A 21,371-nucleotide genomic window follows, 5' to 3' on the forward strand; every position below is an offset into this window, starting at 1 on the left:
TCTTGCTCTGTTTAGAGCCACAAGCTTCTGACCTAGTCCCAGGAGCAGATCCTGCAGGAATCTGTTGGGCCTGCTTTCCCGCGTGCTGGTGGGGATTTCCAAAGAAAATCCATGGGATGAACCACAGGCCCTGCTGCTTGAGCTGGTCTCAGCTTGTCAAAGAAAACTTATCTACATTCTTTATTACTTCTGTGGATTCTCAATTTCCCTCACATATTATCTTGACAATACTTATTTTTCCCTACTCTGATTGTCGTGCGGGAGACCCTGCTCACTGCGCCATTTGTCGTGCGGGGCGGCCTGCGGGGTCTCTGTTCCCGCTCCCCATACAAGAACGCAGGATATGGTGAGGCCAAAAAGGAACACCCACGGAGCCATAGGTAGGGGAGTCATACCACTATATTCTCTCTGGGGGCTGGATCCACACTGTCCGCAAACCGCCATCCATGCTTGCCAGCCCAGCCGCCACCTTCTTGCTAGCCCCCATTCTTTTCTCTCTCTGTTAGCGTAGCCACAGCAGTTATATTAGTGGCCAATGGCTCACTGGTTACAGCTGATGGCCAACTAGCTACAGCTGATGGCCATACAATCACAGTTGATGGCCATTTACTACCTGAGCCAGCACCTGTCTATGTGAGGCCGAGAGCCTGGAAACTGCTTTTTGGGGTTCTGTCCCCACACTGATATATTTAAAGTACTTTTACTCTAGTTTTGTAATTTTTCTCATGTGAGTAATAATGTAAAAAGAACATTACTTTGCATAGAACAGTCCTCCTTTTTAGAGGTTCTCCATGATTGCTGGCATCAGTAACTCTCAGAGCCTGCTCCCCAGTCTGCACTGGGCCTGGTCAAGTTGATTTGTTACGGACTCCAGGGATGCATTGGGCTTGGGCTCATAAAGTCGAGGTACGAATTACAGATAGCTACCAAATATCATCCGAAACAAAGAACTAAACAGGTTTGAAACGTGTAAGAAGACATAGGGTTAAAGTGGAGAAAGTGAGTAAGTTACAGGCCTGAGAGCCACGTCCTTAATGGGGAGGGGTCTCCCAGTCCCGGGAGTCAGGAGCTCCTCAGAGGGCAATCTCCACAGAAAGAGAAGAATCTGCCTTTCTTAATACTTCATGGTTCCAGGAATGAGCAGCAAAGCCTGGGCCAGGAGCCGAGACGTGCAGGACTGGTTCCGGGCCACCTGGGACTCCCAGGTCACAGATGCTGGAATTCTGCTTTCCTTGTCTTGCACCCAGCAACTCTGAGAGATGTTTGAAACTGGGTGTGTGGTGGTTCTGTTACAGTAGGACATCAGTAAGAAAAGGAAGTATCATTGTTGACCCCAAAAATGTAGAGCAAGGTGGGAATATGAGACTGCACTCCTTAAATATCACAAGTGTCATCATAACTCAAGAGCAAGCTGGTGTTGGTCACAAGTAGGGACAGTGGAGTGACGGGTCAGACAGGGGAGTGAGGGCAGCTTTTACTGCATTGCCCCATGAACAGGAACATTTTGTAGCATTGAGGTTGTGTTTGGATGAATAAAAATGATAATAAGTCTGGTATTCATCCTGGTACCCAGAGATGTTCAAAAAGTTTTGGTAATAAACGTGGATCCAGAGAATTAGGCTTAGAAACCTAGATGTTCCATCAATGCTGTCCTAGGTCACAAATGTAGGTGCTGTCTCCGGGAACCATTGGGACCATTACCATGGTAATCCCCAAGGCATTTGCTGCTCCCTGAGCAGGAGAAGGTGACCTCAGATCTGGGTCCATCAAAAGTTTAACTTTTGGTTTCTGTCTGCAAACACAGACAGAAATGGGAGATGCGGCCCGGATCAGTGTAAAGTTTCTCAGGAAATTACACAGAGAAAGAGAAGGAGGCCAGAGGGTCATCCTAGTCTCCAAGGCCTGTCCCCACCTGCGCAGTGACAGAGGAGCACGAGGAGGACAGCAGTCCAGGCCATGGTGCACACAGCCCTGAGCCCACAGTGGGGCTGGGCAGCCCCAGGCCTCCTTTTCTTCTCCACCCTCTGCCAGAGGAGGGGCTGTCCATGCAAATGTGTGTCCATCCAGTGACTGCCCAGCCCCTCCCTGAGCCCTGGTGCTGGAGCTCAGCTCACACCCTGACTGAGGAGGATGGAGGTTGGCTTCATCCCTGGGAGAGCCCTGGGAGGAAGCACCTGCTGAGACCACACACAAAGGTCCCTGCTCAGGGGACTCTGCCAGGTATGAGAGGACACAGCTGCTGGTCCCCATCAAGGGCCCAGCCCTCAGGCCCAGGATCCTTTGAGTGAATGGTCCTCACTGACCATCTGTGAAAGGACCACAGGACCGTCCCACAGCGCCCCCTGCTGGTCACAGGGCACACGCATCCCCATGGCCCAAAGCCCTGAGAGCCCAGCTGGTTCATGCAGCTCACCCAGTCATTGTCTCCGTTGACACATCCATGAATGAATTATTAATTTTTTGTGAGACTTAACTTTAGCACTTACTATGTGTCAGACATTGTTCTATTCACGCTATGAATAGAAACAATTATTTTAATCCTGTGACTAAATCTCATCAAATTTTCTAGTGACAGAGGCATTATATGAACGTATGTATATATTATAAACATAAAATTAATAAATAACATAATGTGACATACACGTATAATATAATACACATACATTATATAGTCATTCTCTCTCTCTATATATGTATATATACATATATATATATATATATATATATATATATATATATATATATATTTATAGTCACTTTAACTCCTTAATGTCAGGACTATACATCTAATTTCTGTAAATTTCTTTTTCTTTTTTTCAGGTGTACAATTCTGTATTACATCATCTATAAATCCCATTGTGTGTTCACCACACAGAGTCAGTTCTCCTTCCATCACCATATATTCGATCCCCCTTACCCTCACCTACCAGCCCCCACCCCCCTTATCCTCTGGTAACCACTAAACTATTGTCTGTGTCTATGAGTTTCTGTTTCTCATTTGTTTGTCTTGTTCTTTTGTTGGTTTTGGTTTATATACCACATATAGTGAAATCACATGGTTCTCTGCTTTTTCTGTCTGACTTATTTCGCTCAGCATTACACTCTCAAGATCCACCCATGTTGTCACAAATGTTCCTATATCATCTTTTCTTACCGCCGAATAGTATTCCATTGTGTATATATACCACAACTTCTTTATCCATTCATCTATCGAAGGACATTTTGGTTGTTTCCATGTCTTGGCCACCGTAAACAAAGCTTCAGTGAACATTGGAGCACATGCGTCTTTATGTATTAATGTTTTCAGATTTTTGCGTAGATACCCAGGAGAGGGATTGCTGGGTCACACGGTAATTCTATTCGTAATTTTTTGAGGAACCTCCACACTGACTTCCATAACAGCTGCACCAGTCTGCATTCCCACCAACAGTGTATGAGGGTTCCTTTTTCTCCACAGCCTCTCCAACACTTGTTACTATTTGTCTTGTTGATGATAGCCATTCTGACTGGGGTGAGGTGATATCTCATTGTGGTTTTGATTTGCATTTCTCTGATGATTAGTGATGTTGAGCATTTTTTCATATGTCTATTTGCCATTTGTATGTCCTCTTTGGAGAAATGTCTCTTCAAGTCCTCTGCCCATTTTTCAATTGGGTTGTTTGTTTTTTTGTTGTTGAGTTGCATGAGTTCCTTGTATATTCTGGATATTAGACCCTTATCGGAGGCACTGTTTGCAAAAATCTTCTCCCATTCAGTTGGTGGCCTCTTTATTTTGTCGATGGTTTCTTTTGCTGTGCAGAAGCTTTTAAGTTTCATATACTTCCATTTGTTTATTTTAGGTTTTACTTCCATTGCCTTTGGAGTCAAATTCATAAAATGCTCTTTGAACACAAGGTCCATAATTTTAGTACCTATGTTTTCTTCTTTGCAGTTTATTTTGTCAGGTCTTATGCTTAAGTCTTTGATCCATTATGAATTAATTTTGGTACATGGTGACAAATAGCAGTTCAGTTTCATTGTTTTGCACGTGGTTATCCAATTCTCCCAGCACCATTTATTGAAGAGGCTGTCTTTCCTCCATTGTATGTTTTTTGCTTCTTTGTCAAAAATTATCTTTCCATATTTATGTGGTTTTATTTCTGGGTTCTCAATTGTATTCCATTGGTCTATGTGTCTGTTTTTCTGCCAATACCATGCTGTTTTGATTATTGTAGCCCTGTAGTACAAGCTAAAGTCAGGAAGTGTGATACCTCCAGTATTGTTCTTTTTTCTTAGGATTGCTTTGGCTATTCGGGGTCTTTTGTGGTTCCAAACAAATCTGATGATTTTTGTTCTATTTCTTTAAAAATGCCATTGGGATTTTGATGGGGATTGCATTGAATCTGTATATTGCTTTGGGTAATATGGCCATTTTAACTATGTTGATTCTTCCAATCCATGAGCACGGAATGTCTTTCCATTTCTTTGTGTCTTCTTCAATTTCTTTCAAAAATGTCTTATAGTTTTCAGCATATAAGTCTTTCACATCCTTGGTTAAGTATATTCCTAGGTATTTTATTCTTTTTGTTGCAATTGCAAAAGGAATTGTTTTTTGTATTTCTTTTTCTGAGATTTCATTGTTAGTATATAGGAAAGCAATGGACTTTTGTAAGCTGATTTTGTAGCCAGCAACTTTACTGTATTCGTTGATTGTTTCTAATAGCTTTTTGGTGGAGTCTTTAGGGTTTTCTATATATAGCATCATGTCATCTGCAAAGAGTGACAATTTAACTTCTTCATTCCCAATTTGGAAACCTTTTATTTCTTTCTCTTGCCTGATTGCTCTGGCAAGGCCTTCCAATACTATGTTGAAAAGCAGAGGTGATAGGGGACAGCCCTGTCGTGTTCCTGAACATAGAGCAAAGGGCTTCAGTTTTTCACCATTAATTATCAGCTTAGCAGAGGGCTTGTCATATATGGCCTTTATTATTTTAAGGTATTTTCCTTCTATACCTATTTTATTAAGTGTTTTAATCATAAATGGATGTTGTATCTTGTCAAATGCTTTTTCTGCATCAGTTGATATAATCATATGATTTTTGTCCTTTACTTTGTTTATGTGATGTATCACATTGATATATTTGCAGATGTTGAACCATCCTTGTGCCCTGGGGATGAACCCCACTTGGTCGTGATGACTAATCTTTTTAATGCATTGTTGTATTCGATTTGCTAGAATTTTATTTAGGATTTTTGCATCGGTATTCATCAGAGATATTGGTCTGTAGTTTTCTTCTTTTGTGTTATCCTTACCAGGTTTTGGTATCAGGGTAATGTTGGCCTCATAAAATGAGTTAGGGAGTACTGTCTCTTCTTCAATTTTTTGGAAGAGTTTGAGCAGGACTGGTATTAGGTCCTCTTTGAAGGTTTGGTAGAATTCACTAGTGAAGCCATCTGGTCCCGAACTTTTGCTTTTGGGGAGGTTTTGGATGACTGATTCAATATCCTTACTGGTGATCGGTCTGTTTAGGTTTTCCAGTTCTTCGTGGTTCAGCCTTGGAAGGCTATATGTTTCTAAGAACTTGTCCATTTCTTCTAGGTTATTGAATTTGGTGGCATATAGTCCTTCATAGTATTCTTGGATGATCCTTTGTATTTCTGCGGTGTCCGTGATAACTTCCCCTTTTTCGTTTCTGATTTTGTTAATTAGTGTCTGCTCTCTTTTTATCTTAGTGAGTCTAGCCAAGGGTTTGTCAATTTTGCTAATCTTTCAAAGAACCAGCTCTTTGTCACATTAATTTTTTCTATTGTCTTTTTGTTCTCTATTTCATTTAGTTCTGCTCTGATTTTTGTTATTTCCTTTCTTCTGCTGACCTTGGTTTTCACTTGTTCTTCTTTTTCTAGTTCTTTAAGGTGTAACATGAGGTTATTTATTTGGGATTTTTCTTGTTTCTTGAGATAGGCCTGTAATGAGATAAATTTCCCTCTTAAAACTGCTTTCGCTGCATCCCAAAAATTTTGGTAGGATGTATTTTCATTGTCATTTGTTTCTATGTATCTTTTGATCTCTCCTCTAATTTCTTCTTTGACCCAGTCATTCTTTAAAAGTATGTTGTTTAATCTCCATGTATTTGTGTTTTTTCCTGCTTTCTTTTTGCAGTTGATATCCAATTTCAAAGCCTTGTGATCAGAGAATATGCTTGGTATGATTTCAATCTTCTTAAATTTGTTGAGACTGATTTTATGTCCCAATATATGGTCTATCCTTGAGAATGTTCCATGTACACTAGAAAAGAATGTATAGTCTGATGTTTTAGGATGAAGTGCTCTATAAATGTCAATTATGTCCATTTCATCTAATGTGTCATTTAGGGCTGCTATTTCATTATTTATTTTCTGTTTGGATGATCTATCCAAAGCTGTCAATGATGTATTTAGGTCCCCTAGTATAATTGTGTTTTGGTCAATTTATCCCTTTACTTCTGTTAGTAGTTGCTTGGTATATTTCAGTGCTCCCTGATTAGGGGCATAAATATTGATGACTGTTATGTCTTCTTGTTGCACAGTCCCCTTTACCATTATGAAATGTCCATCTTTGTCTCTTATTACATTTTTCACTCTAAAATCGGTTTCATCTGATATCATTATGGCTACACCTGATTTTCTCTGGGTACCATTTGCTTGGATTGTCAATTTCCACCCTTTCACTTTGAGTCTATGCTTGTCCTTGTAGCTGAGATGTGTCTCTTGGAGACAGCATATGGTTGGGTTTAATTTTTTGATCCAATCTGCTACTCTGTGCCTTTTTATTGGTGAGTTCAGTCCATTTACATTTAGGGTGATTATTGATATGTGAGGATTTCCTGTCATTCTATCTTTAGTTTTCTGGTAAGGCTGTGTCTCCATTGTTTCTTTGCCTTTTTGTTGTTGTCTATTATTTCTGTGTGGTGGTATTCTATGATGTTTCCCTCTGTTTCTTCTTTTATTACAGTATATATTTCAGTTTTGGATTTTTTTGAGTGGTTACCCTTAAGTTTATGTAAAAGAAAGTTTGATATTTAGAGTATTCCATTTTCTTCAGCACGCTTACTTTCTCCATTCCCATATTCCGGTTCAGGCCTTTACTCTCCCCCTTTTTATGTTTTGGTTGCCACAAGTTGTCCCTGTTGATGGTGGTCGAATAGCCTCCTGTAGTATTTCTTGTAGTGCAGGTCGTGTATTAGAAAATTCCCTCAGCTTCTGTATGTCTGGAAAGGTCTTTATTCCTCCTTCAGATCTAAAGGATATCTTTGCTTAATTCCTGTAAATTCTTAATGCTTCCCCTGAAAAAACCTCCCCTGGGAATGGAGAAAGTAAGCATGATGAAGAAAATGGAATACTCTAAATATCAAACTTTCTTTTACATAAAGTTAACGGTAACCACTCAAAAAAAAAAATCCGGAACTGAAATATATACTGAAATAAAAGAAGAAACAGAGGGAAACATCATAGAATACCACCACACAGAAATAATAGACAACAACAAAAAGGCAAAGAAACAATGGAGACACAGTTTTACCAGAAAACTAAAGATAAAATAATAGGAAAACCTCACATATCAATAATCACCCTAAATGTAAATGGACTGAACTCACCAACGAAAAGGCACAGCATAGCAGATTGGATCAAAAAACTAAACCCAACCATATGCTGTCTCCAAGAGACACATCTCAGCCGCAAGGACAAACATAGACTCAAAGTGAAAGGGTGGAAATTGACAATCCAAGCAAATGGTACCCAGAGAAAATCAGGGGTAGCCATACTGATATCAGATGAAACCGATTTTAGAGTGAAAAATGTAATAAGAGACAAAGATGGACATTTCATAATGGTAAAGGGGACTGTGCAACAAGAAGACATAACAATCATCAATATTTATGCCCCTAGTCAGGGAGCACTGAAATATACCAAGCAACTACTAACAGAAGTAAAGGGAGAAATTGACCAAAACACAATTATACTAGGGGACCTAAATACATCATTGACAGCTATGGATAGATCATCCAAACAGAAAATAAATAATGAAATAGCAGCCCTAAATGACACATTAGATGAAATGGACATAATTGACATTTATAGAGCACTTCATCCTAAAACATCAGACTATACATTTTTTTCTAGTGTACATGGAACATTCTCAAGGATAGACCATATATTGGGACATAAAACTAACCTCAGCAAATTTAAGAAGATTGAAATCATACCAAGCCTATTCTCTGATCACAAGGCTTTGAAATTGGATATCAACCGCAAAAAGAAAGCAGGAAAAACACAAATACATGGAGATTAAACAATATACTTTTAAAAAAACGACCGAGTCAAAGAAGAAATTAGAGGAGAGATCAAAAGATACATAGAAACAAATGACAATGAAAATATATCCTACCAAAATTTTTGGGATGCAGCCAAAGCAGTTTTAAAAGGGAAATTTATATCATTACAGGCCTATCTCAAGAAACAAGAAAAATCCCAAATAAATACCCTCACGTTACACCTTAAAGAACTAGAAAAAGAAAAACAAATGAAACCGAAGGTCAGCAGAAGAAAGGAAATAATAAAAATCAGAGCAGAACTAAATGAAATAAAGCACAAAAAGACAATAGAAAAAAATAATATGACAAAGAGCTGGTTGTTTGAAAAGATTAAAAAAATTGACAAATCCATGGCTAGGCTCACGAAGATAAAAAGAGAGAAAACACTAACACACAAAATCAGAAATGAAAAAGGGGAAGTTATCACGGACACCACAGAAATACAAAGGACATCCAAGAATACTATGAAGGATTGTATGCCACCAAATTCAATAACCTAGAAGAAATGGACAAGTTCTTAGAAACATATAGCCTTTCAAGGCTGAACCACGAAGAACTGGAAAACCTAAACAGACCGATCACCAGTAAGGAAATTGAATCAGTCATCCAAAACCTCCCCAAAAGCAAAAGTTCGGGACCAGATGGCTTCACTAGTGAATTCTACCAAACCTTCAAAGAGGATCTAATACCAATCCTGCTCAAACTCTTCCAAAAAATTGAAGAAGAAACAGTACTCCCCAACTCATTTAATGAGGCCATCATTACCTTGATACCAAAACCTGGAAAGGACAACACAAAAAAAGAAAACTACAGACCAATATCTCTGATGAATACCGATGCAAAAATCCTAAATAAAATTCTAGCAAATCGAATACAACAATGCATTAAAAAGATTAGTCATCACGACCAAGTGGGGCTCATCCCAGGGGTACAAGGATGGTTCAACATCCGCAAATACATCAATGTGATACATCACATAAACAAAATAAAGGACAACAATCATATGATTATATCAATTGATGCAGAAAAAGCATTTGAAAAGGCATTTGACAAGATACAACATCCATTTCGGATTAAAACACTCAATAAAATGGCTATAGAAGGAAAATACCTCAACATAATAAAGGCCATATGTGACAAACCCTTAGCTAATCTCATAAGTAATGGTGAAAAACTGAAGCCCTTTGCTCTACGTTCAGGAACACGACAGGGCTGTCCCCTATCACCTCTGCTTTTCAACATAGTATTGGAAGGCCTTGCCAGAGCAATCAGGCAAGAGAAAGAAATAAAAGGTTTCCAAATTGGGAATGAAGAAGTTAAATTGTCACTCTTTGCAGATGACATGATGCTATATGTAGAAAACCCTAAAGACTCCACCAAAGAATTATTAGAAACCGTCAATGAATATAGTTAAGTTGCCTGCTACAAAATCATCGTACTGAAGGCCATTGCATTCCTATATACTAACAATGAAATCTAAGGAAAAGACATTTAAAAAAAATCCTTTTGCAATTGCAGCAAAAAGAATAAAATACCTAGGAATAAACTTAACCAGGATGTGAAAGACCTACATGCTGAAAACTGTAAGACCTTTTTAGAAGAAATTGAAGAAGACACAAGAAATGGAAAGACATTCCGTGCTCATGGATTGGAAGAATCAACATAGTTAAATTGGCCATATTACCCAAAGCAATATACAGATTTAATGCCATCCCCATCAAAATCCCAAAGGTATTTTTTAAAGAAATAGAACAAAAAAATCATCAGATTTGTTTAAAACCACAAAAGACCCCGAATAGCCAAAGCAATCTTAAGAAAAAAGAACAATACTGGAGGTATCACACGCCCTGACTTTAGCTTGTACTGTAGGGCTACAATAATCAAAACAGCATGGTATTGGCAGAAAAACAGACACATAGACCAATGGAATACAATTGAAAACCCAGAAACAAACCAACATAAATATGGACAGATAATTTTTGACAAAGAAGCAAAAAACATACAATGGAGGAAAGACAGCCTCTTCAGTAAATGGTGCTGGGAGAATTGGAAAGCCACATGCAAAAGAATTAAACTGGACTGCTATTTGTCACCATGTACCAAAATTAATTCAAAATGGATCAAAGATTTAAGCATAAGGCCTGAAACAATAAACTGCATAGAAGAAAACATAGGTACTAAACTTGTGGACCTTGGGTTCAAAGAGCATTTTACAAATTTGACTCCAAAGGCAAGGGAATAAAAGCTAAAATAAATGAATGGGACTATATCAAACTCAAAAGCTTCTGCACAGCAAAGGAAATCATCAACAAAATAAAGAGGTAACCAACTGTATGGGAGAAGATTTCTGCAAACAGTGCTTCCGATAAGGGGCAAAATATACAAGGAACTCATGCAACTCAACAACAAAAGAACAAACAACCCAATTGAAAAATGGGCAGAGGACCTGTAGAGACATTTCTTCAAAGAGGACATACAAATGGCAAATAGACATATGAAAAAATGTTCAACATCACTAATCATCAGAGAAATGCAAATAAAAACCACAATGAGATATCACCTCACCCCAGTTAGATTGGCTATCATCAACAAGACAAATACTAACAAGTGTCAGAGAGGCTGTGGAGAAAAAGGAACCCTCATACACTGTTGGTGGGAATGCAGACTGGTACGTCTGCTATGGAAGGCAGTGTGGGGGTTCCTCAAACAATTATGAATAGAATTACCGTATGACCCAGCAATCCCTCTCCTGGGTATCTACCCAAAAAATCTGAAAACATTTATACATAAAGACACTTGTGCTCCAATGTTCATTGTAGCTTTATTTACGGTGGCCAAGATGTGGAAACAACCAAAGTGTCCTTCGAAGATGATTGGATAAAGAAGTGTGGTATATGTACACAATGGAATATTGTTTGGCCATAAGAAAGGATGAAATAGGACCATTTGCAACAATATGGCTGGATCTTGAGACTACTATGCTGAGCAAAATAAGTCAGACAGAAAAAGTTGAGAACCATATTATTTCACTGATATGTGGTATATAAAACTGAAAACACAAAAGAACAAGGCAATCAAATGAAGAAACATAAACTCATATACATAGACAATAGTTTAGGGGTTACCAGAGGGTAAGGAGTAGTGGAGTGGTAGATGACAGTAAATGTATCAAATATATGGTGATGGAAAGAGAACTGACTCTGGGTGGTAAACACACAATGAGATATATAGATGGTGTATTACAGAATTGTACACCTGAAATCTATGTACCTTTACTAACAGTATTCACCCTAATAAACTTTCATTTTAAAAACAACAACACTAAAATAGAAAGATTAAAAAAAACTTGACAGCATAGAAAAATTGATTTGGCTACCTCTTCTCGTGCCATGAAGAGCGAGCCCCCTGAGCCCACACAGCCTAGTCACAGCCTAGTGAACAAAGATATAGGAACCGAGGGTGCACTGAGCCTGGGTGTTTTTGTCTAACTTCCCTACTTACATCTGTCACTGTGTAAATGATCACTATACACCAGAAAGCAGTAATACTCAGCCTCGTCCTCGGGCTGGGCCCCCGAGAGGGTCAGGGTGGCTTTGCCTGCGACGATGGAACCTGAGAACCGGGCAGGGGTCCAGGAGTGTTTTTTGTTTGTATTATAAATCAGTGTCCTGGGGGCTTGGCCAGACTTCTGCTGTATCCAGTGTGGATAGTGACCATTGGTGAGTGCTCCATAGCTGGAGCCACAGGTGAGAGTGACTGTTCCTCCTGGGGACACAGCCAGTGAGGGCTCCTGAGTTACCACAGCCTGAGAACTGGATCCTGAAATGAAAACAGACACATGTCAGGAATGAAGAATCAAGGTAGAGGGATCCCTCCAAAGGCTGGTCTCTGAAATGTCCTTGAACCTGGGCAGAGAGTGAGGAGGGGGAGCAGGAGGAGAGGAGTCCAGGTCATGGTGAAGACTTTCCAATGTCCAATGTCCCCTGTCCTCACGCTGGTTCTGGTCTCTGGGGCGTCCCTTTATCTCTTCCTCAGCTCCCTGGATAAAGGGTGTGTTTTCTGGGGCATTATGCAAATATGAGCCCACAGCACCGTTGTATTCTGTGACCTCAGCCCAGTTTGTAGCTTCACTCTCAGGAGAAGGCTGTGGTGGTTGTGAGCTCTGAGTCTGTCCCTTGAGAGGAAGCACCTGCTGTAACCTTAACTCAGGCCATGAGCTTGGGCGCAGGGCCCATTCAATTAGAACCATTGAGTTGGTTGCAGGCCTTGCCGTTCTGAGAAGATCCACAGCGCCCCCTGGTGACATACTCAAGAAAATGTTAACGGTAGGAGGTAAGGAGAGCAAATGGTGGCTCTTTCTTTTAATAAATACATTTTGTATAATCCTTCTTTACACTTTACACTTTTTTCTAAGGTCAAATATGATGCATTGTCTTTCCTTATTTGCAGTATATTGATTGTAATATTTCTTTAGTTGTCTTGAGTATCTTCACAGCCCCTGAATCTCATTTCAGTGTCACCTGTTCTTAATTTCCTCCGGAAGTTTTGTTTGTTAATTTCTCCTGTTATACTTCTCAGTTCTTTAATTTCCATTTGATATGTTTTTATGACTTTTATTTATATTTTCAGATTTTTCGATTTTTCCACTTGTATCAACAGTGTCCATACTTGCTTGTCAAAGGGACTTTATAATTGCTGGTTTAAAAGTTTATATCACATATTTTAGCACCTAAATCATCTGTGCCAGTGTCTTCTCTCATTCAATGATTTATTTTCCTGTTGTTTTAAAATGATAAGTGTTACTTTTGTACTGGATCCTGGACATTTTGGAAATTACATTAGGAAACTCTGGGTCCCATTTACTTCCTTTAACCAGGTGACCATCCTGTTGAGCTGCAGTCAGGGGGTGTCTGTTCAGCTCCCACTGGCCCCAGAAAAGGAGGAGCACTGACTCGCACTGCTCCATGCTGCTATCACCCTCCTAGGGAACAGAGGACAGTGCTTGTTACCTGCTGGTCCCTGTCCAGTGGGAGTATGAAACAAGCCCCCTTCTGGGCCCTGCTGACCTCAGAGAGGGAAGCTCGGGCTGAGTGGAGCTAAGGCCTGTGTCAGAGGGAGTGCTCAGATCTTTACTGGGCCCTTTGATCTGACTATCACCGCGGAGAGGATGGGGAGCAACTACAGTGATAACTCCCCTCCCTACCATCCTTTATTCAGTGCTGTTAATGGCAGGTGGGAGTCAAGGCTCAGCTCTCACTGGTCCCGACAATCACCAGCAGGGGGCGCAGCAGTACAGACTCCCTTTGGCTTGTACTATGTCTTTCCGTCTCTTTGCTGAGGGATGGGGTTCAAGTTCAGCTCCCAGGTGGGGCCTGAATCATGGATGGAATAACTGGAGTGCTAACCAGCCCAGAGTAGCCCTGATGGCTCAGGCTTGTTGAATGTGTGATGAGATGGAGGCTCAGCTTTCCATTGAACCACTGACACTCCCCTAGATGAGCCACAGGGTGCTGTCTGGTTCTGCTGGGACAGATGGAGAGCAGGTCCCTGCTCAGCAAGGCTGAAACCCCTGGATGAGTTTGCGGTCAGGATTCTGTTCACATGTTAGGGTTGTGGGTGGGTGTTGTCAAAAAGATTGTCTCTGGGGCCGGCCCAGTGGCTCAGGCGGTTAGAACTCCGTGCTCCTAACTCCGAAGGCTGCCGGTTCGATTCCCACATGGGCCAGTGGGCTCTCAACTACAAGCTTACAGGTTCAACTCCTCGAGTCCCGCAAGGGATGGTGGGCAGTGCCCCCTGTAACTAAGATTGAACATGGCACCTTGAGCTGAGCTGCCTCCCAGATGGCTCAGTTGTTGGTTGGAGCGCGTCCTCTCAACCACAAGGTTGCTGGTTCGACTCCCTCAAGGGATGGTGGGCTGTACCCCCTGCAACTAGAAAACAGCAACTGGACCTGGAGCTGAGCTGCGCCCTCCACAACTAAGACTGAAAGGACAACAACTTGCCTTGGAAAAAAGTCCTGGATGTACACACTGTTCCCCAATAAAGTCCTGTTCCCCTTCCCCAATAAAATCTTTAAAAATATATATGATTGCCTCTGATTAGACACCTGATTCCCAGATTCTTTGGTTAGGGGGATGTGGTTTTCTTGAAGTCTCTCTCTCTCTCTCTCTCTCTCTCTCTCTGTCTCTCTGTCTCTCTGTCTCTCTCTCTCGGTATGACTCCCCTATCTATGTCTCCGTGGGTGTTCCTTTTTGGCCTCACCATGTCCTGCGTTCCTATGTGGGGAGTGGGACCAGAGACCCTGCAGGCCACTCCAACACGACAAATCTTTTCACCCACATCCTTCTAACATTAAAATCTAGCAAATCCACAGTCATAGAACTTACCCTTGCTATAGTAATATTAATTAAGAGCAGATTTTATTCGGATTTCATAAACTTTCCCCATAATATCCTTTTTTTTCTGATCCCAGAGCCAATCCATGAATCCAAGTGTACAATAAACATTAGAGAAAATAAGCACGCACACAAATATATAAGTATCCTTAACCCACTATATATAATGCTTTTTTTCCTTTAAATTTACATTGTACTCCCTCACCATACAATTTTTCTAATAAGATTTTTTATAGAAGAGAAAAATGATGCAAACCAAAATCCCCACTCCTCTTCTCCCCCTTCCAACCCAGTGCTGGCCACCTTAGGGGACGCTGATGCAGTGACACAACCTGCAGCCCTGCACCTCCTGTCCTGGCACCAGGGCACTTGGCTCAGGAGTTGGTACCAGGGTTTCTGGAAGCCAATTCTCAATAAGATGACTTCTAACAGCACAAATGCTCCCATGAGCCACAGAATACCTCCTCAGAGAACCTATGCTTGTGGAAAAGCCTCCCGAATTCTGGTTGTAGTTTGAAATCAAGGCACATTTTTCAGTGATGGGTTAAGATCTTAAATCTGTTACTGAATGTTCCTGGATTTTGAATGGTAATTTCGGACAGATTGTGTCCTGGAATGTCAATTTGATAAAATTTTAAACAGAAATTCTCAGGAATAATTTTATAATAATAGAAGTAGAGGTACTTCTCAAACTTTAATGTTATAAAAATTCCCAGAGAGCTTGTTAAAACACAGAATCTTGCACACCAACACACATTTTGACTAAGTAGTTCTAATTTGGGGAGTTGCATTTCCAGCAAGCTCCCAGTAACACTCCAATTTCAAGGCTAAATAAAATACCCATGTGGTCTGCAGGGTCAAATCAATGAATATATGGTAATGGTCTTTGAATAAGATGAATCTTACAGATTGCAGTGGAACCTCTGAGTCTCACTGTTGGTTGTCATATTTGGAGCTCAGCCCCCACCCATTACAGGCAGAGAGGGAGAGAGGAAGCCCCATCTCTCAGGAGTCACACTGGAGAGATGGACACGCCTTGGGAGAGACTGGAGGAGGGTCATGGTGATGAACCACTGGACAGAACGGGCCATGGAGGCCCCTCCCCATGGTGTGCTCACCATTTCCACACTCACTTTCCTTCTGCCTCTAAGACTGAGCCATTCTGTGCATATGAGGATGTTTGGGTTGTACTTCCCCATGGGTTTACATCGCTGGGTGAATGCCACTACCTGTATCCATCAAACAGTGATAGTCGGTCTCGTCCTCAGGCTGGGCCCCATGATGGTGAAGGCAGCTCTGATCCCCAGAGATGGATCCAGAAAGCGATCAGGGACCCCCGAAGGGTGGCTGTTTATGTTATAGATAAGCATGTGTGGAACCCAGCCTGGGGTTTTGTACCAGTCAGGGAGGTTACTGGTAGAGACTGACCCAGAGCTAAGGCCACAGGTGAGTGTGACTATCCCTCCTAGAGACACTGACAGTGATGGCTCCTGTGTCACCATAGTCTGAGAATCCATGCCTAAACCAGACAGGAGAGACGTAGTGTTGTTATGGGAGACCAGGGTCACACTTAGACCCTGAATTTATGTGCCCCCCCAAGGATGCAGAGTCCCTTCATCTGACCTGAGCCATATGCAAGGAGCCAGAGCAGAAGCACCATCCAGGCCACAGTGGGGACGCTCACAGGCTGTGGTCTCCAAAGGGTCCTGGCTAATGTGGTGTCCTTGGGCCTTTTCATGCCTCCCAGACCCATGAGGAGGAGACTGTGCTTCATGCAAATTAGCTTCGTCTCTCTTCCTGCCCCTGGGTCACTTTGGTGTCCCCTGGGATAGATCTGGAAAGAGGCAGATGGTGGGACCTCATACAGACCAATGACTGAATGGGACTGAGACACTAAGTGAGGGGTTTGACGTCTGTCACCAAATCAGTTTCCCCTTGTTCCTGGTGATCTCAGTCCTAAATTGCTTCTCTGGAAACCCGAGGCCTGAATGATGTGTATTCATGTCCTGGCCCCAGCAAGCTATTTCACCCCAAATCTAACTCCATCTCTAAAAGCGTTTCCTTCCTCCCTTCATGAAATCACATCTTGCTTTGGAGGAGCTTAGCTATCACTCTTCCGTATAGAAGTAAATCCCCTGGAAAGTCACAAAGCCCATGTCTGGATATGAAAGGACAGTGTTCTCTCACTGACAAAATCTTGTAAACTGTCTCCAGTGGCATTGGGGTGACAAGGGCTGGGGGTGCCTACACACATTGGCACTGCCAGCCTTGGGATGGCAACCCCTCTGCTCTAAGAAGTCATAATTATATGGTGTGTCTTCAATGGGACAGTAGGTGTTGGGGAGGAAAGCTCACACTGTCACCATGAAATTATGAGATACCTGGCAACATCAGATACAAGAAAGTAAGAGAACACATATCTGATAATCAAACATAAAATCAACACTCCGTGTGAACAAATCGGTGTGAACATCGTAGAGAATTCTAAAACTTCCTTTCCCTTTACATTCTGATGTGGAGCAGAAGAAATGGGAGGGATGGAGTAGGGATTTGGGATGTAAGGAGGATGAGCTTGGGGGTGACAATTTTCCAGTAATTGGGGAAGATAGCAGGCACAATTGGAGTTTATCATAGTGTGAAATAAAAATATGATTTGGTATTAGTTTTGGAATTGCTAGTAAATTTTTTGTTTAATAAAACTGAATAATTACTCTTCCCCTTTGTCTTCATATATGTTTGAGAGCACCACCTCTGTTAGATAAAAATATTCATACTAAATTATTTTCATTGTTATAAAAATATGTATATCTCAAATAGTGTAGAAAAACAGGTAAGTTCATATCTACCAAATTTTGAGACAATGAGAAATATTAACACACAAGAAAAAGAAGGAATTAGAAAGTTGAAAACACAGGCATAGCAGTTTCAATAAGTCACTATAAAATTTTGAAAAAATGAGAAAGAGAACAATTAAATAATGACCAAGGACTAATGCACTTAGTACACATCTCGTCATGAATACACTGGGAGTCATATTAGCAGCAGGGTCCCTGAGCTTTGCACCGGACAGACTGTCTCAGACATTCTCCAGACACCATGGGTCACATTAGTTTTTCTCATGGGGCAGATCTGGGTGGGATTAGGAGCCAGTGTGGAATGAAGGGACTGACAGACTTGATATGGGAGACGCAGCCAGGGGCCCCGGAGCCCTTCACAGGCAGGAAGGAGACTGAGCAGCGCCCCCTGAGGGTCTTGAGTGACACTGCCTGAACCAGGGACTAGCTTCCCCTGAGCAGTGCTTTTCTCTCTGAGAGAACATGCTGTTGCAGGCTGACCATGGCGTCTTCACATTGGCTCTCCCCAAAATTCCAGGTCTTTCATCACCCAGAAATGGCACACATATCTCAGCCTAAGCCCAAATCCTCCCTTGGGGCCAACGTGAATATTCTTGATAGAACATGAAATCTTTTTTGTCTTATATTGAGTCATTTGTGTAATTATCAGCTATGACCATAAATGAGATTGTCTTATGTTTTTCAAATCTGATACTGTCCCTGGTGAGTTGGACTCCATTGTTTTGGTAGAATGAGAAAATGAGTTTGTGAGACAGATGAGACATGCCCTCTAGTATATATAGCCAAAACATGTATATACATTTTAAGAAAGGATAAAACCAGACTAGCATTGTAATACTCAATAAATACCAACAAAAAGATGAATATAAGTCATGTTTGACTTCTGCAATTACAAGAGGTGCTCAAAGTGGTTACCGTCAGCATAATTGTAATATAGTTTTTTTCTTTCTTAAAATTTATATCCATTTCTCTCTCTCTCTCTCTCTCTCTCTCTCTCTCTCTCTCTCATACACACACACACACACACACACACACAATATTTAAACATCGACACTGTGGATGGCATCTGACCCAGGACCCTGGAAAGGAGGGTTAGAAAGTGGCAGAAATTATGGATGACCCACCACCTGTGCCCAGACATGGTGGCAGAAAAAGGCAGTGTAAATGCCCCTTTCCCTCTGTCTCCTAAGGGAAACTCCTTGTCCAATGAATGAGAAGCTGAAGAGAGGACTCTGGGCCGTGGTGAAGCCCCAGAGTTCTGCTTGCTGAGGCCTAATTGTTGACATTGTGACAACAATGTGACATTGTGACTCCACCCCAGTTGTCTCTTATCCCATGCTCAGGTAGCACTGTATGTCGAGTTTCTCAAGGAAATTTAATTTTGTTGTGTGATTGTCCATCTATCTTTGCTTGTAAATCAGGCCTGGGCAATGACTTCATGAGGGGAGGAGAATGAGATACGAGGCAAGTGTGTGTGTCTAAGCTGAGTGCTCATGTGGCTCCTGGTGGCCCAGGTGCAGGAAAGGCTCACTTCAGTGAGGACACTGCCTGCCCAAGTGTGCATGAGCCAGTGGAGTATTTTCCCAGAACCCTGAGCTCCTAGGACCAGTCCACCAGCGCCCCCTGCTGGTCTCAGAGCTCAGGTCCTCCAGCCTATTTCACACCACCCAGCTCTCCTGGAAGAGCTTCTGATATTTGCAGGCGGATCTTTCTGTCACTACCCAGGGCAGTGCAATGAGAAGGTCCCCTCTGTGGTGTTAGGGTTGAGCCATTAATTCTTACAGGTCGCTAATGACCTCCAGACAGCTAAATGAAATGCTATGTTATTAGATATTTCAGGATTACCTGATGTTGAGTTGACTTCTGCCTTGCCCCTCGGTTCATTACTGGCACGTGACACCTGGAAACACTTGTTCAAGCTTTAAAGTTGCCCAGACAATCCTGTTGGTTCAAACATGGTAATAATTCCACTTGGGTTACCCTTACAGGTGGATACAGTTGGTTGGTGCTGCTGCTGTTGTGTCTTTTGTAGGTTCCCCAGTCCCCATTGCACACGTCTTGGCTTTTTATGTCTGTCTTTCCCATGACAATATAACATTGTCAGAGGAAAAAAAAATATCTTGTGTTCTTGATTATATCTGCTGGTTCTCCTTTGTCTTGGCAATACTTACTTCCTTTTCATTCTCTGATATATTAAATATGTATTTGTCTAGTTTTGTAATTTCTTTCAATATGAGGATTGACATAAAAATAATATTAATATAAATGGATATATCACCCCTTTTTTACTGATTCTTCCTTTATTCCTGACCTAAGGAACACTTGTGACCTGTTACCCAATCCACATTGGGCCTAATCAAGTTCATTAGTTAAGAGCTGTGTATCTGGGTAAAAAGTGATTCTCTTTGCATTGGAGACCAGTAAGAAAAGGAAATATTTTAATTGGCCTCATCAACACAGACCAAGGTGAGAACATGAGCCCACCTGGTTTAATAGTTCACATGACAGCAGAAAGCAAAACCTCAGCTGCTGTTGGACACAGTCATGGACAGAGCAGTGATGGGGCAGACATGGGTAGTGCAGGGCAGGGGTTTACTTCACTTCCTCGTGGCACAGGAGTTCTTTGTGACATTGGGTTGTATTTAGTCATGTGACTGCGATAATCAGCCTGCTCATCATACTGGAGCCCAGAGGTGGTCAAGCAGGCTGTGTGCACAAACCAGGAGCCAGAGAAGAGGGCCGGACCCCCAAGCATCAGGCACCTCTGTCCTAGGTCACAAAGTAAATGCTCCGCCTGGGATCCCTTGGGACCATTGTCATGCTAACCACCAATGTGTCTGCTGCTTCCTGTGCAGAAGAAGGTGACCTCAGATCTGGGCTCACCAAGAGCTTCATAGCATCAGTGACAGAGGGACATACTGGGGAGTTCCTGCTGCTGATGTCCCATAGCCAACCCTGGATGGTTGAAAAGTGGGGGTCTGAGTGGAGAGAGGACACAGTTAGTGCCTGAGGGCTCAGGAAACTCACTCGTGGGAGTCCTATCTATGGTCCCAAGTGGTGTCAGCTGTAAGAACATCTCATCCCTGAACCCACTTCCCTCACCTTCCCTAGAGCAGGCTCAGCATTTTCCCAGCAACTGTGGGGCATCCCCTGCTCTCTCATGTCCTATAAAGAGGATTCCAGTCCTTAGGTCCCAACTTCCCTCTTTGATGAGCCCTCCTTTCCCTGACATCACCACTGAAATCTCGGGCACCCTGAAGGGACCCATTCCACCTCTGTGCCTGGAATTCCTCCTGGGCCTTTGTCCTCACATAGCATCTTATAACTTAGGGCCTTGTCCTTGAAACACAGGCTCATCAGCCCTGAGCACAGGAGCCTGGAAGGGACAGGAAGGTCTCTGCTCTGACCCCTGGGAGAGCAGAGTCCATGCTGTGGAGGTCGGTCCACCTGCTGGGATGCTCCCTGTGCTCTGATGAAGAGGAAAGCTAGGAAAGGCTCAGTCACCTTATTTCCAGAGAAAAATCAATTTGGCTGTGGTTTTGTCCCATATGAATAACCAAGCAACATTTCAATGCCACCATGAATTATTTTGTTTTTATTTTTATTTATTTGTTTTCCTAAGTATTAAGAAACACTGAATGGAAAGTTGGGAGTAGGCTATTATGAACCAAAAGATACTTCAAAATATTGTTTGTACATATGAAAGTATGTTTAAAAGCTTAAATTGCCATGGAACAGGACTCTGAGCAGGGCCATGTGTTTGTCCCACTTCCCCATCTGTGTGTGTCACC

This window comes from Rhinolophus sinicus, linkage group LG16, assembly GCF_036562045.2.
Source record: "Rhinolophus sinicus isolate RSC01 linkage group LG16, ASM3656204v1, whole genome shotgun sequence".
Taxonomy (NCBI): domain Eukaryota; kingdom Metazoa; phylum Chordata; class Mammalia; order Chiroptera; family Rhinolophidae; genus Rhinolophus; species Rhinolophus sinicus.